Here is a 16430-nt window from a genome sequence, read left to right on the forward strand (position 1 = left end):
GAGAACTTTGTGACAACCTTCACAATGTTTGTCCTTAGAGAGCAAAGGTTTACTGTTCTTTTTATATGGATTCTGACCAGTCCTACTTTTCTGCGAGTGGGATAAAAGGGAACAAGGAAATATTCTGGTGTGAAAGTAACTATAGTAAAGCTTATGTAAGTATATTTACAAATGTACACCGCATAGTAAATGTCAGTGTGATGAACTCTGGATGGTTTACACAGCTTTTGCTTCTTGAAATTCCAGCCCGTTTCATACCTTGCTTGCTGTTTAATTTTAGAAGTTACATGGCTCAGTCCCATACTCTATCAGGCCCACATGTATCTTTTTAGCTGTTTTTATGACTAATTAGAGATTAAGTAAACCATTGAGGAAACTGAGAGGTGTAAATTCTACACAGTTTTGCTTCCCTGCTGTTTGTTCCCTGTGACAAACGGCATAAGAGTGTGTGCAGTACCTCTGAGTCAGCCACCACACAGATACATCAGAACATGAAAAGGCAGCATAGAAATGAAAATCACAATGCAGTATTTATGGTATCATAATTAGCAGTTCCGATTTGGTAACTGATGTTAATCACCTTATAATTACAGGATCAATGCACCAGGTTTTGGACCTCCGTAGAAATATTACTGAAATGGAAGAGTTTCAACTTTCACTGATGACAAAATAGCTGGACTATTTGGAGTAACAGTGAGTAAGTATGGTTTGAAGAAAGGTAAAACAGGTAGTCATAATAAACATATTATCAGCAGAATGTTTCTTAGTGGCTAATGTTTTACAGAAAAATGGAACTCTTCTGATAAGATATAATGCAAAATCACTAGAAATTATGGGGATAAGGATTTACTCATTTACTCACCTTATGCAGATCACTGTAGAGGCATTCAAATAGGGCAAGGATGCTGGTAAAGGTGTTTGAAAAATAAGTTCTTTGAACTACTTTTAAAAACTGACAGCTTTCTGATTGTGGAGTCCAACACTGGAAACTGATCTTGCCGGGAAAAAATAACCTGATTTTTCGTGAAGGATATAACACAAGGAAAACACAGTGATACTGGGGATAATAAATACATTAGCTCATGCCTCACTGTTTCTAGAAAAGGATTGTTTCATACAGTGTAGGAAATATAAACAAAACAGCAAACAAAACTCTCTTAGAAAGATGATAGAGGCATTCAGAACTGTAGGAATAAAGAAACAAAAAGAACAAAATTCGTTTTATACATTTATCACAATTAAGAAACCACGATAACTAACCCGTTGAAGGTTATGTTGCTTAATAAAGGAGTTCCTGAAATAGATAAAACTGTTACTGAGAGAGTTGGTATCTTAACAAAAAAAAAAAATCATAGAAGCATGTTAGCTTTGTTCCTTGTTTTCTTGGCAGCAATCTGCATAATCTTTTGGACTTTGGAGCTTTCTGTTCTGTAATAAAATTGCATTCATTTTTTCAATTTTATCTGTTTATTTCTTCTTGGTCATAAACATAATGACATTTATATGCAGACTGAAGGCCAACATACAAATTGTCAAAAACTTCATTAATGTGACAGTTTATTTCTCTGTAGCTGCCCAGAAATGCATCTGAATATGTTTAGAGCTACATTCAGTCTGATTATTGAATATTCCACAGCTAGGTAAGAATATTTTGGGCAGGGATTTTGTCCTATTGCTGGGTTGTGTATTTCAGCCTCAGTGAATTTGGTAAATTTTCCCTAAATATCTGTAGAATTGATGTAGAACGCTTCCTACATTCACACTCATGAAATGCTATATAAGCAAGCACACAAAAGAAATCAGCAAGGGAAATATGTGTTTTTATTAAGCTAGCTTTTTTTTTCCTTTTTCATTTCTTTTTTCTTCTTACGTTTTCTATTTATAAGAAAAGGTCTTTCTTTATGGCAAGAGATTTTGGCAGTTGGTTTGTGTCAGTTGTCGGTCCTGTAGGAGTACCAAATTGTAGGCCTATGGGAAACACGTTAGCTGTAAATGCAAATGTGAGTAGCAGAGTAGTAGTTCATTCTTTAAAAGATAGGACACAACAGGTTCCTATCTTCGTGTTGTTTTCAGATTTAAATTCTGTGTGCTCTTTTTTGCTGCTTTTGTGCTCAACAAGGATGGTTCTAGAGATCAGTACACAAAGCACTACCAACTGTCTGAACTAAGGTCCATGAACCTAAGAATTCCTTTTAAATGAAGACAAGTGGTGAAGGGCATTCTGTGCTGTCCCAGAATAGCATCTCCTATTGATATTGCCCTAGTTGGAATGCTGTCTTAGAGGGCCACTGATGTGACCCGTCAGGCATTATTATTTTCTTACATGTCAGTATATAGCATTTATGAATTCACAGATCAAGAATAACATCTATCAATTGATCAGTGTAGACAATCCCCTTTCTACAGTTCTTCTGGTCCATAAAGCCTTAGGTACGAAGCCCTTTTCAGGAGATAAGTAGCAAATGTGTTCACAGTAAGAAAGAATGTCACAGACCTGTATTAGCAATTTTGAGAGAGATGTCCCTTAAAGATAGGATTTTTGCACTAGAAAACTTTTCACCTTGTGAAGGAAGGTTTTAGTTTAAAATCATTCTTTCAAATACTTCTTGTATAAGGAACAAAGAATTCCTGTGAGGACATGTTGGTGTGGTTAGGATACAAGTCCAGCTGGCTTGTTCCCTCATCTGTGACACTCACAGGTGTTTCACCAAATAGCATAAAGCATGTGTTGTTATTCCTTTGTGGTCTGCCCTCCTAGTTTTTGCTTCAGGGAGTTTCTGAGATGGAGGTGGTATCCTGTGTTGATCTCAAAAAATGGCTTTTCTTGAAATGATTTTATAAATTGCTTTTTGAACACTTTTCTAAATACATGGCAGTTTCACAGCTGAGCATGTTGAAGGAAGTTGTAATTTCTTGGTGTTAAATCTGCTGCCTGCTAATGACATTTGAGAGCCCTGTGTTTTGTCAGAGGAGATGGGACAGTGATCTGTCTCCTGATTAGCAGTCGTCAGGAAAAAGTGTACTGGAGACTGCAGAAAAAATGTTCAGTGACACCTTGCATAGAGAGAAGCACTGGCATTAGTTAGGGAAGAGACATGTTGGTTATCTGTTGCCTCCATTAAAAATGTAACGATTTGCGTGCTGGATTAGAAAAATGGGGTATTTTTTGAAACAGGGCACCAAACCCACAATAAATACTCAGTAGAGTCAGAAATATACAGAACTTTCTTAGTATGAATAAATACAAGATTTTCTTCTCAACGGTGAAAAGAAGTCTGTTTTTATTTTCTTCCTTCCTTCATACAGGGAACAGTGTAAATTGCTTGTCCAGGTGCTTAGCCTGCAGTTGTTCTTCTATTAATTTGGGATTGTTGGTACATCATGTCTTCTGTTTGTTCCTGTCTTAAAGTGGCAGATGTGGTTGCAAGACTTGCAGGTGGAGTGCCAAGTTACAAATAGATTACAAAGAATACCCACAAAGTGTATTTGTCCTGCTCTTTAGTTCAAGAAATAAAGCTGATGGAAGGGTACAAATCTCCTCCCCCTTAAAAAAAAAAAAAACAGTTTTCTTATTTTCAGGTCTCCCAAGAAGATATTCTTGAAGTAGGTCATACTTGTTAGGAAACCGTTATTATGTATATTTGAGTCGCTGCAGCATTGCTTGATTTTCTTTTCATCATTAGGATCCAAAAAATTGGCAGTGTGGGTGCGTTCCTCCACAACCCTCAACACCAAATGATTGGGCTAAATACTGCAACTTACACAAGGACCTCTTTGAAGGATCTACTGCTAATAGATCTATGTTTTGCAGGATCTACTGCTAATACATTTCCACTGTCAACTGGTACTTCTAATGAAATTGAAGGTAATTTGTAACTGAGGGAACTGGCTCCGTTCCCTTAACAAGCCCTGTTCTTCAGCTGCAGGTGAAGAGTTCAATTGTAGCTGAAATTCTTCTATTGTTTCCAGTAGATGATTCAAATAAATGAGCTTGAGACATTCTGCCAGTTGCTAATTCTGAACTTCAGTTAAATAATTTATCTTGTGTACATATAAATATACTTAGCATAAAGAGAATGGGCCTCTGCGGAGCAGTGTCAGATGTAATAGTCAATAATATTACATTCTATCATGGTGAAAAAGCTGTATGTCTGAACAGCTTATACTCCACATTGCTGTGTAACCTGCAAAGGTTTTCCAGTATGCTGTTGAATAGCAGGAGTATAAAGGTATTATGAGATAGAACTTTCAGCTATAATCAGCAAATTATATCCTGTCTCTCAGTGAATATTTGAACTCAGACACAGCCTGTAACAATGAAGCCAATTATGGCGTATTGTCTGTTATCTTTGGTTGTTCTCAATGTGCATCCTTGATTTTTTTCCTGCTCCTAGCTATTGCCTTCTCTATGTATGCACTCCTGTCTGTCCAAATCTCTGTCTTGCTGAGAGACAGGACTCTAGCTAGCTGTTACTGTTAAGTAATTTCTGAGCTTAGGAGTTACTTCTACTGAAAACAAAAGGAAAAGGAAGTTCTTCCCTTCAAGAGGAAAACATAAAGATCCAGTTCCCTAACTAAAATAAGCACTGAGACCAGTACTGTTGGCTAGAGACAAGGAATCCAAGCTCTTCTGAAATGCTGCAGGTTCTGGATTGATTCGTTTGCTTTGTGAAGGACTATTTTTGAACAAACTACAAATTAACCTGACTTTTTTTTAATTAAAAAGTGCTATTGGCTGTATACATGGGGTTCAGGTAGAACTGGGTGTATTTCTGATTCGTTCTTGAAATGACTGAGTAGACTGTTAGTTCTCGTCACCTTTTGTCACCTCATAAGTTACTGCTGAACAAGTTTTGTGGGTTGTTTTTTTTTTTCTTTTTTCTTTAAGTATGTGAATACAGTGTTCTTGGGCAAATGCCTGCTTGGCAAATGCTTACAGACTCTGTATTTTTTTCTTTTTCTTTTTTTCCTTAAGAACAGCATGACTTTTAGCATAGCACTTCCCTGGATGAAGTAGGCCCATTCACCTTTTTGTTTGTTAAGGAAGTGGGTAGACTCACTTGTTTTTTGATTGTTTATGTAAGCAGTGAAAAGACAATTGTAATGATGGCAGATACACCATGGCAGAAAATGAGTCAAGACTTCTGTTTGATGAGTAAGTCAATCCGCAGCTGGGAAGTATATATTTCAAATATTCACTGATCTGTAACAGATGACTTCAGTGACCTAGAAGTTGAACCTCCATAGCCTCATTTTTTTTTATTTTTATTTTTTTTTAAAAGGCTTGATGGACTGTTTTTCTTGGCTTTCCCACATAAGTTCTTAAATGAACTTGAGAAAGGAATAATCTGGAAATGCTTTCTTCATGTGAGCTTGTCAATTCATGCCTATGCCTATTTAGAAAATCTGTCTTTTCAGGTTATTAGACTAACTAAAATGATGCTATCCTTCAGACAAATCACACTTCCCTTTAATTCTTTCCATCTTTTTTTTTTTTTTTTTAATATTCTGTAGTGGTTTTTATTAGATGATAGAAATCTTTTTAATAAGATAAACTTTTCACTTGCCTCCTGTGAAGTCCATTTAAATAACATTTACAATAACTAGTAATGCCAATAAAACACAAGTGTGCAGATAAACTGGGTTGATTCTTAATCTTCTAGCAAGTAGTATAAATATAGTGACGTAAGTTTTGATCATGCCAAACTTCAATTGTAGAAATCTCATGGAATACTAATTTGAAAGCTAGCTTATGAGGGAAAATAAAGCTTCTTTTCTCTCAAAAACAGAGGTGCAACTTGAGTACAATGTCCACACACATTCCAGTATTCTTCCAATACTCTTACTCTATAATAACAAAGAGGTAATGGAAGCAAAAAGAAAATAGGCTATTTCAATCTCAGAAAAGACCAGGATGTTAATTTTCATGTTTAGTGACGGACTTTGCTGTGGCAAAAGCAGTGACTCCTTATTTTTTGATACTTCATTTTTATACTCCTTTTGTGGAACCAATCTTCCTTGTCTTGCAGGGTTTTTTTGAAGTGAAGTGATCCTCATTTAGATCAACATCTTGGCTTGTTAATATTCTTGGGCACCTGGAGAGATCGAGCTTATAAGTGTTAAGAAATATGCTAAAAAGTGAGCAGTCTTATCTTCCCTGACTGGGGCCTATGAACTTAATCAGAACACTAGGAGATACGCGGGCTTTCAAATTATCTAGCTTCCTCAGAACCACTTGTGGTCTCTATTGTCACCTCTCTTCATTCTTTTCGGTTTTCCTGAATGCAAAAGCCTCTATAGAAAGCCCATCTAAGGTTTCCTGGTTTGCTTTTGTGACAGGTGCTTGTCAGCAAGCAGGTATATCGGGAGTGTATCATATAAGAAATGAAGTTTCCTGTTGACCTGTATGTACTTCAGGGGTGAGTGGGTCTGGCGGAAGCACAAGTGCCACAGTTTGTGAATGGCACTTGATCCACTGTGCTGGATGTAGCAGCTTGTAGATTGACCCCTGGTGGGAGATCGTTGAATTCTTTCTGATACAGCTCTTCTGCTAGCTTAGATCGGATTGGGTCACAGCTGGATCCACACTGTTGCTCAGGATGGCCACAAGTGTTGTCCTGCCTGTGCGGTGCTTTTAGCTAAGAATGTTCCAGCTGGAAGCTCACCTTGAAAGAAACAGCCAAGCATCAGAAGAGAGCTGCCTGTGATCGTACTCATGGTGCAATGAAGATGATCTTCCTGTAGCAAGTGCAAGGGTCAGCTGAGACTAGGTTTCAGGGTGGGCTGGAGTCCCCTGTTCTTATTTTTTTTTTTCCTCTTCCACTAGTCCTCTACAGTTTGGTGACCCTGTCTGCATTAAGAATATATTGCTTTCTTTTTCCAACAGCGTTTGAATGCAGAGAGAATGGAAGACAACGTTGCAACCAAGGGGCAATAGCTTTGTTAGGAGAAAGACTAAGTAGTAAAGGATTCTCATCCAGTTTGGAGTATCTTAACATCTTACAAGGACAGATCTTGCTGAAATGGCTTCATGTCCATTTCAGAGGAAATGAAGTGTACTGAATGAGGGAGGGCTCCTAGCAGTACTTCAGGATAAAGATATTCAAGGAGGCACTTCATAAACCAGTGTTGTTTGGCTTGTTTAGAGTCAACAACATAAGCAGCATGGCTACATTTATGTCAGCTTAAGCTTAGGCTTGGTCTGACAAGGTCTGTATTTTAGCCTCCGATGTAAGCATTATTTTGCCAGTATAAAAGATGTGTGATTAGATCAGCCCTGGTTATGGTACTTAAGGAGGGTGCCATAATTGTTTCTTTCAGGATAGACTGCTTCTTGGTACGGGGGTTGGCCAGTAGCTACTGGATTTAGTGATATAGGCCATTCTTTATGTAATAGCAGTGGCATAAGATCAGTTGCTGTGCTAGGAAGAGGCCTTGCAGCAGTGTAGATGTGCCATCAATTAATATTTGTGTTATTTTCTGATCATCCTTAAATGAAAATGTGATTCTTTTCTGCTTCCAGTGGGAGCAGTAGCAATGAAAGAGGCTGCAGCTATTTCTCAACTTTATATGGTCAAATTATTTAGTAACCATGTGGCTGCATCGCTCCACTGTATAAAGAATTTATGTTGTATAAGAAAAAGGAATTGGCTGTAACTGAATTATTCCTTACAAGATGATAAAGATGAATTTCCCTTTAACTGAGAAATTAGCAGATTAACAGCTAGTTCAAACCAGTTACAAAGGAGTCACCCCAGATGTTGTTTGTGAGGCAATAATAACTGACTTGTTAACACTGTTTGTGTTTAATCTTTTTTTTGTCGGGCTGTATTGAAACCAAGATTTTGATGGTAATACCATTGTGGTGTTAGCAGAAGTTGTGGAATGCAGAAATTCAGCCTTAAGTCTCTGAGGTACACTTTTCTCTATAAATACTAAAGCTACTGGACTACTGTCGATCTTATCATTCTCTATCTTTACAGTTGTATTCATGTCTGCTGGTGACATTTTTTATTGCATACGTGTTTAGTGCAATGCGAGGGGAAAGGGCATGCTTCTACTCCTTTGGGGCAGAGTAATACATACAGTAATGTATTTCTACAAATAGAGTAAATGTGTTTTGAGCCATAAAAGACAGCTTAGAGTACTCTGTATATCAAATACACATTCTTTTCTGTCACAAGCCTGAGTCTCTTGCATCGCAGTGAGCACCCTGATGATGCTTCCAGAAGAGTTTTAGCTTAGCTAAAGTCATCTCCTGCAGGAATTTGCTCCTGTGATGCATGGGAAGAGCCTTCTCAGTTACCTTGTTTTTCAGGGCTTAGGTCTACGTAATAGGCACGGTTTTGCAACTTGTTTTCTAACCTATAATTCTTCCTTCTACAGGAAGGTAGAGTGCGGGATACCTCACGGTTTCTGTAGCAGTTCCTGGTCTGTTTCATAGCATGTTACTCTAAATCTGTTTTCTAATGTCCGTGCAGAGGGTAGCTATGGCTGGGCGAGGTTTCTTCCTTGTGAAATGAAGGTGTGTGCTTTCTGTGTGTTATCTCACATACCTGATTACTTAAATAGTCTACTTGACGTCTACTAGCTGATAGAAAATTTACCTTGTCTACAGGACTTTCTAATGCTACCTGCCCAACACTTCCCTTTTTCTTACAGGCTTAAATCCATATTACTCATTAACTTTGGTTATCATCTGTTTACTGATGATCACTGAAAAAAAAACAAAATTGTTTTGTGACAAGATACACTTCAGATTTCTAGCTCTGCTGGTTTTGAACAAAGTAAGCTCAGAACTTCCTCAGCAGTCTATTTAGAAATGAGGAAGACACCGTTTTATTATCAGTTTACTTAAAGTTAATTTGTAAGAAATTGTTCCTGGAACTCTTGATAAATATTTAAACAAAACTGCTAAAATAAAAATCTAGCCACAATCTTGACCACCAGCCTGGGCAGAGCCAATGGCTAAACATTGTAGCAGCAGAATAGCAGCTGTGGTTTATGCCTGCCTAAGTACGACACAGCTATTGGCTCACCCCCTGCTCCCTGTGGGGTGGAGGAGGGCATTGGGGCAAAAAGAAAGTAAGACTTATTGGTTGAGATAAAGGCAGTTTAGTAGGAAAGAAAGGGGAGAAGAAGGGAAAGGAAAAAAAAAGAAAGAAAAAGAATATGTAGAACAAGTGATGCACAATTGAATTTCTTGCCACCAGCCAAGCAATACTCAACCAGTCCTCAAGCAGAGGCAGCCCCTTGGCCAACTCCTATGTGGTCTGGGGTATTCCTTTGGCCAGTTTGGGTCAGCTCTCCTAGTTGTGCACTCTTGCATCTTCTTTTTCCTCCAGGCTCTTGCTGGCAGGACAGTATAGGGAGCTGAAATGTCCTTGGCTCTGAGCAGCACACACACACACAAATAAAATCTGTGCATTATCAACATTATTTTCCTCCTAAATCCAAAATAAAGCACCATGCCAGCCTCTGTGAAGAATATTATCCCAGCCAAAACTAGAACAGTGATATGTTTGACCCACCAGGCTTTCATCAAAATCAGGAGATGGTCCTAACAGGGTCCTAAAAGAAGAGGCAGGTGTACAGTAGTAGCAGCTCACAAGTCTAATCGCCTGCAGTATCAGGTAAGAGACTTCTGAAAGTCATCATGGCTCTTTTAAAACTAACCAGAAAACATCTGTTTAAGGTACTATAGGCCAAGGGAAGGTGAATGCCAAAGCTGGTAGTTGCCTATAAGAGCAATACACGATATACTAAAATACTTTTCAGTTCTGGAATATGACATAGCTTTTAAATGTACTTGTCTTTCTGTCATTCATATGAGGCTATAAGTGCTAACAACTCCATCATTTTTACTTCCAGATGAGAAATTATGTGCAGTGAGGTTGAGACTTGCTTTTGGGATTGCTGAGTTGGTCTAACAGTAGAGGAAGCTGAATTTGAATTTCTGAAGTCCAAGAAGAGTGTTCTGGACCCCCTCATCTGCAGTGATCAGTCAGTTCCTTCCTCCTGTAGCTCTCAGCCATAGAGAGCCGTAGCAATTTCGTATACTGATCAATTTTCCCAGAGTTGAGCAAATATTGTTCCCTTATTTTTAAAAGAGATGCCAAAAAATAGATCAGATTGTTATGATGTCAAGCTCTGACAATGCTAGCTTTTGGCAAATTCGAATTACTGAAGATAAGCTTGTTTCCTCGGTTGGCGTTGCCTCCCGATGCCTCGAGAGCCGTTCGTGCAGGCGGGAAGGGAAGCGCACAGGACAGGCTGCGGATTTGCGGTTGCTGCAGTTGTGGCGCCATCTAGTGGTAGCGTTTAAAAAAGCGGCCCAAACCTATAACAGTACAGACGCAGAAAATCTGTTTAATTTTCTCTTTCAAATTCCAGCTGCTTCCGTTTTTAACAGTAAGGAGCTGCTTTAAGGGATACGAATATAAAGCCGTCACCTTTCCCTAACAAAGTCTGATGCTATGCTCCTCCTTAATGTGCATGTACACCTCTCCTGTAGGTAACGTAAGTCATTATTTATAATTATTCATTATTACAATTACATCCTCTCACACAGGGTGCTTTTAGTTGTAGAGAAGTTAGCTTTTCAGGGAAAAAAAAACAAAACAAAAACAAAAACAAAAAATTGCGCTTGAAAAATAGTTTGTCCATGAAATAATGTTCCTTCATAGGTCAAAAGGTGGAGCATTCTCTTTCAGGTATGACTTTTAAGAGAAGCTGGAATTACATTCTAAAATGTAGGAATAGTTTCTGCATCGTTGGAGCAGTGAAAGTGACATTGCATATTTTTCCATGTAAAACTGCTGATGTGTCTCCATCTGCTCAGGCGAGATGCCAGAGAACAGACAGCTTTGAGCAGTAGCTGCGCTGTCTGGCTCCTGCCCTCAAGGAATCAGTAGGTTTTATTTTATTTTATTTTATTTTATTTTATTTATTTATTTATTTTGAACTAAACACAAAAACAGTCCATCCTGAATTTCTTGTGTTCTTTGTAGGTATTCAGCCTGTAAGTGTGCTTGTTTCACACTTTCAAGCTTTTCTTAGGATGCAAGGGGGTGGAAATCTTTTAATATTAACGCTAGGACTCTTAGGCATGATTCCAGCAGCAAGGGCTCTAAGGAAAGCACTAGAAGTAGTGAGACTCGTGATAAAATTGTAAGAGCAGGAAATGTTGCCTCTGAGAGGAGTGGGGAGGAATCTCAATGTGTATGCATTCATTAACTTGGCTTTTATAGTTAGGCTTCTTCTTTTAGGGTGCTTCTTCTTTCATTGCTGACAATTATATGAACTATGCACAAACCATCTCCTGGACGAACGCTGTGAGGTGGTTTAGAAACATAACATTATTTGCTATTTACACTTTATTGTTGCAGATCTAATATGAAATTAAGATGATTAAATTTTTCTGGATGACTGTGTGAGTAGTCTGAGGCTGTTTCCTCGCTTTATCTACCTCTCTATCTATCTATTTACTGTACAAAGTGCTACAAGTCTGTCAGTAGTAATAATCTGGAGCAAGTTGGAAAGATACCACTGTGTCTAGCAAGCAGGTATCATTGGAACTAATTGTGCTGCTTTGTCTCTGTTGTAGTAGTAAGAACTTCTGCGCACAGACGATGGGCTTTGTATGTTGCAAGGAGGTTCTACTTACATGCAGCTATGTGTACTCTCATGTGTTTTATTGAAATGATCACTGCCAGGTGTAACGCAAATAAAATGGCTCTCTGAGGGAAGGAGGGCATGGGGATTCTCAAAATTCTACAAAACATGAAGGAAGATTTGGAAACAACCAGCTAGCAACTTGCTGGTTCGAACACCTGTGGAACACAGAGACCTTTGCTGCATAAGGTCTGAGCTGTTTATTTGAGAGCTGGAATGTTTTTATGACGCTTTTTCCAGTTAACAGCATATGTGATTCTAACAGTTGTGATGTTTTGAGGAAACACCTTTGAAAAGGGAAATGGCTGCCTCAAAGATTGTGACATTGAGTATTGAAACAAATCAGTGGCTCTTACTTGCTCTAAGTGTGAGATGCTTAGTAACAACAAAGAAAAACTTTTGTGGTTGTAATGCATGGAAACTGGTGCTCCAGATTAAAGAAAAAAAATAATCAAACAGGCATGTCATGATAGTAATATATATATGCATACCTCTCCCTACGTATATCAGAATTTAACTTTTTGAAGAGTGGTTTGTGTAATGACTTTTGTGAAGGAAATACTTCCTTTAAGTATACATTTCTTGTTAAAAGAAAGCATATTTGTTTCAGTCTAGTATATGTAGGCTGCTCTGAAAGTAATGCCTCCTACTTATAAATAAGCAGATTACAACAGATAAAATGAGCGCAAGAACAAATTCTCAGCTGCAAAACACTGTTTCTTTACTCCATTCTGGCTTTTACAATAACACTGACAATTTAATTTAGCTGGATAGTGACATTCCTGTTCCTGAAACAGCATGACAGTTTATTTTAGCAGACTCCCAGCTACATAAGTGATTTGGTCAAGTAACACAAATTGTACATTCACTTTCACAGGGATTTCAGGGGAAGGAGCAAAGGAAGAAGGAGTACAAATACTTGTAAAAATTACTATGAATTGGGTAGCAGGATTAAGTTTTTGCTTAATACTGAGGAATTTAGGCAACCCTAACAGCAAAACTATGTTATTGATGGAGAAACTAAGATTTAGCTTGAGTACGGTGTTGCTTCCAGAAATGCTAAATATTAAATCTAGTTAAATATTAAATCTAATCTTACAGCTTCCATTTTCAGAGTCAAATGTGTGCTTCTACTAATGATGGCAACCCTGTAACAACACCATCTGCTTATCCAAATGGTGTCACCTCACAGGTGAAACGTGGTGGTTAAACGGAGCCTGATAGTTACCTGACATTTTCCACATTTAAGTTGTTTTCATTACAGCGTGGTAAGAAGTAGGGCTGGAATTAATTTCACTGTCAGAACCATATTGTACGTAGTATTTTGCAAAACAAAACACAATGGCTGTGAAGAAATGCTGCTCTTACCTCAGTTCACTGACGACCTGGTTACTGTAGATGGCTAAATGACATAGAGCATTGAGTTAGGGACTTACAGCAGGAAGGATACTATACCCATAAATGTCAAAGTGCCTGCAGCAACAGCTTTTGAAAAACACTGGTTTATCTTATACTCAGATTTCCCCTCTCACATTTATTTGAATGAATGAGAACTGAGTTAATGTTACAGCTCTAGTACCCCAAAACAGTCTTAAATCAGAGGCAGATGCAGATGTTTATAAAAGTGTCTCTGCTCTGTCCACGACAAGTTCCATATAGTTTCTCTTATAATACATAGCAAGATGAGCAGATCTGAACATGAAATAACTTGATTTAAACACAGTAATGAAAAATCGTTTTGTCTGAGCGGGAAACTCAAAACCCTCACTGCCTACTACTCAAGTCTTAGATTTGAATATCAGTTTTGATTCTGTTTTACTTACATCTCCAAATGGAGAATGCGGCTGTTCCTCTCCACTGTGTACAGGCTTCAGCAATTTAGAGAAAGATGGGATAGGAAAGAAATTATATCCTTCTTAAACTTTACTACTGCGTTGCAAGTAGAATGCTATTACTGAGAGTTGTTTCCGTCCCTGCGTTCCTTTTCTTCAGCTCTAGAGGAACTGTAGGTTTCGAATGCGTGCTACCACAACAGCACCAATTCTGCCAGTGGTGGGGGCTTCTCTCACTTGTCCGTGTAGCCTTAGCTGTGTGAGAGAGGCAAAGGAGCGAGCTGTCGGGAGTACAAATCTTCAGGTGCTCAATGTGAAATGCAAGGAAAATGCCTTCTCCAGAAAGCGATGGCAGTGGTTTCTTTGTTCCCCTGGGGGCACTAGTTAAAGGGACAGGCATATGGCACTTACATGCATTTAACTAGGACACTTAAAACACTTTGGAGCAAAGTGAGAAAAGAACCTGTTACTGGAGGTCCAGTATCTCAGTCCCTACAGCCACTGGAGTGCTTTCTGTAGGTTTTGGTGAGAATTAGACAATGGCATAACTTATAATTTACTTTTCCTTTCCTTATAAGATGGACTTAAATTCTTGCTCATAATGTTTTTGCTGAGTGCAGGGAAAGAAAGGATGCTGGTTAGAAAGAAAACACAAACTCTTGTTAAGAACAGTGACAAGTATCGATTGCACCTGATGGACTGATAGCAGTCTTCCTGCAGGCTTCCCACTGATGCAAAAAATACGTTATGATGTAGGGTTTACAACTTCTTTATTTTCCTTTGTGTAGCAGCAAGGTGAGAGGCTGCCTCTGACCCGTTGTATTAAAATATTGTGTACAGTGTGCTTGATTGTTTCTCCTGTCCCAGGTGTTTCATGCTCTCCAGGCTATGAACAATGTGCTAATAATTCTCAGAGGAGTAAGGATTGCAATCCTAAAACCAGAAAATCCAAGTTCAGAAAAGGCAAACTACACAGCAAGTTAATTTCCTTCAGGTGCTCTGTATGGTAACTGTAGCAGAATAAAGATCTCAGGAAGTAATGGTGTCCCAGTAGACAGCTGTGACCTACATCTCCAGGTCTGTGTACGTGGCAGTGACAGGTTTGGAATAAGTGCACAGTGCTGTGGCTGTGTGTCATCCCTGCCTTGGGATTAGTGATAGTATCTTGTGAGAAACTGTAAGGCAATAGAATTACAGGGTCTGGGATGGAAGCTTTTAAACATCTGCAAGTTACCTTCATAGAGTCACTCTAGAAATCTGGATGTGTTTGGAAGGTGAAGTCTGACCCCAGTACAATTGTGATGCATAACCATAGCCCTGCTGACCCGTAGTGTGCTCAGAACTGCAACCATCTCAGACAGAGCGTGCAGTAATGCTGGTCCACGTGGCAGAGCTGAGCTTTACAGTGTGCTTTATGCTGAGTTAGCAGGATAGCCAGCAGGCTGCTGTGTGGGAAATGTTGGCACATGAAAAATCAGGGCCAGCCAAAACAACACATTCGTAATGTGAAGTGTTAAATGTTTGCTGACAGTAATACCTCCCTAATACAACTGGTTAAAATGAGTCTTATTTTCATATATCATTGTGGATTGGAGAAAATAGTGGAATGGGCAAACTAAGCTACTTTTGGCTTGCTTCCAGCGTGGGCTGAAGGTGATGTGTCCAATCACACTGCGTAGAACAGAGTGCTGGGGACTGCGTGCACCGTAGATGTTGACAGAGCAAGTTGGCTTCATGGCTTAATCTTGTTTGATTTAAGATTATATTATTTGATGTGAAAAATAGAAAATGTTGGGTGCTGCCCAGGTACATTTTGAGGACACTTAACTTCCGAATCCAGCATCACAGAGCAACAATTTTCTACTATGTAGGACAGTGTGAGAAACAAATCTGACAGAGGATACATCCAGTGCTGCGAAATCTTCAATTCAGATGTCCTCTGGGGGCACCGTGAGTCAGCATCTGGCCTATACCTAATGGAGGAGAAAGGATTAAGAACTGAGAAAGGTAAGAAAAGTAAAGCTAAGGATTTTCCCACATACTGCCCCTGTTAGGAACTCAGGCAGAGAACTGGAGAGATGAGTAGTTCATTTTTCAGCTTTGAGTAAACTCTGCAACAAAAATTGGCTTTAAAGACATCTTATTATTTCTGGGTTTTGAGATATGTCAGTGTTGTTTTTTTTTTGAAAACTAGCTTGCCTCCTTTAATGTAAGGAACTTCCTGCTTGCTGTTTCTGTCCTTAAACTCTCTTTTCCTCTTCAGTGCAATATCCCTGTGCTGAGTCAGAGTGGAAGATATTGCTTGATGAAGTGTAAAAATGTAATCAAGGAGGTGTGAGGAGCTAAATACTGATGTGTTCACTGCCCCTTAGTGAGGAACTTGGGGTGGATTTGTCTATTATTTGTTTGCTTGCTTATTTATTTTTTATTTATTTGTGGCCTTTTTGGTGTTTTTTTTTTGTTTGTTTGTTTGTTTTTAATTTAATGTTTGTCCAGAAGCTGTATCAGTAATCACTTTTATTTTTTGTTCTGTGTGTGGGTGAGAATTGGGCATAAATTTGGATTGGAACAGTGTGTCTTACAATATTCTCTAACTGAATGAAAAGACAAACTAAAACACCCAAAACACGCTTTGCTCTGCCAAGTGTTAGGTCTGCTGCTGTCTGAGCAGCAGGGAGATAATAAACTTCTCCAGGTTCTTTGGCAGATCTTTGAATGGTAGTTCTTGGATTTCAGGGCTGTTTCTGGTCTGCGTGATGATAGAAGAAGCAAAGAAGCAAAACAGGAGACCAGAGATTCCTAATTCAGAAAAAAATTAAGTTGATCTGTCGTTCTCTGTCAAACTCTTTAGAGATGAAGATAGAGGGACTGGGAAAAAAAAAAATCATACTTTCTCTATCTTTCTATCAGTTAAAGGTGCAAGCA

The 16430-nt window shown here is 38.7% G+C and overlaps 1 protein-coding gene across 7 annotated transcripts in view; it reads left to right on the top strand.

Moving 5' to 3' along the window:
• Window positions 1-593: 593 nt before the first annotated feature.
• Window positions 594-16430, top strand: part of OTUD7A (OTU deubiquitinase 7A) — a 131739-nt gene continuing 115902 nt past the window's right edge. For 6 of the 7 annotated variants that reach the window (XM_085234224.1, XM_085234235.1, XM_085234233.1 and 3 more), the window contains exon 1: window positions 594-697. The gene's annotated coding sequence lies outside the window, so the exon portion shown is untranslated. Of the gene's footprint in view, window positions 698-15376; window positions 15513-16430 lie in introns of all 7 variants that reach the window. The other variant, XM_085234227.1, reaches the window with a different exon arrangement.

Source organism: Meleagris gallopavo, chromosome 12 (assembly GCF_905368555.1).
Source record: "Meleagris gallopavo chromosome 12, MGAL_WU_HG_1.1, whole genome shotgun sequence".
In the NCBI taxonomy this organism is placed as follows: Eukaryota; Metazoa; Chordata; class Aves; order Galliformes; family Phasianidae; genus Meleagris; species Meleagris gallopavo.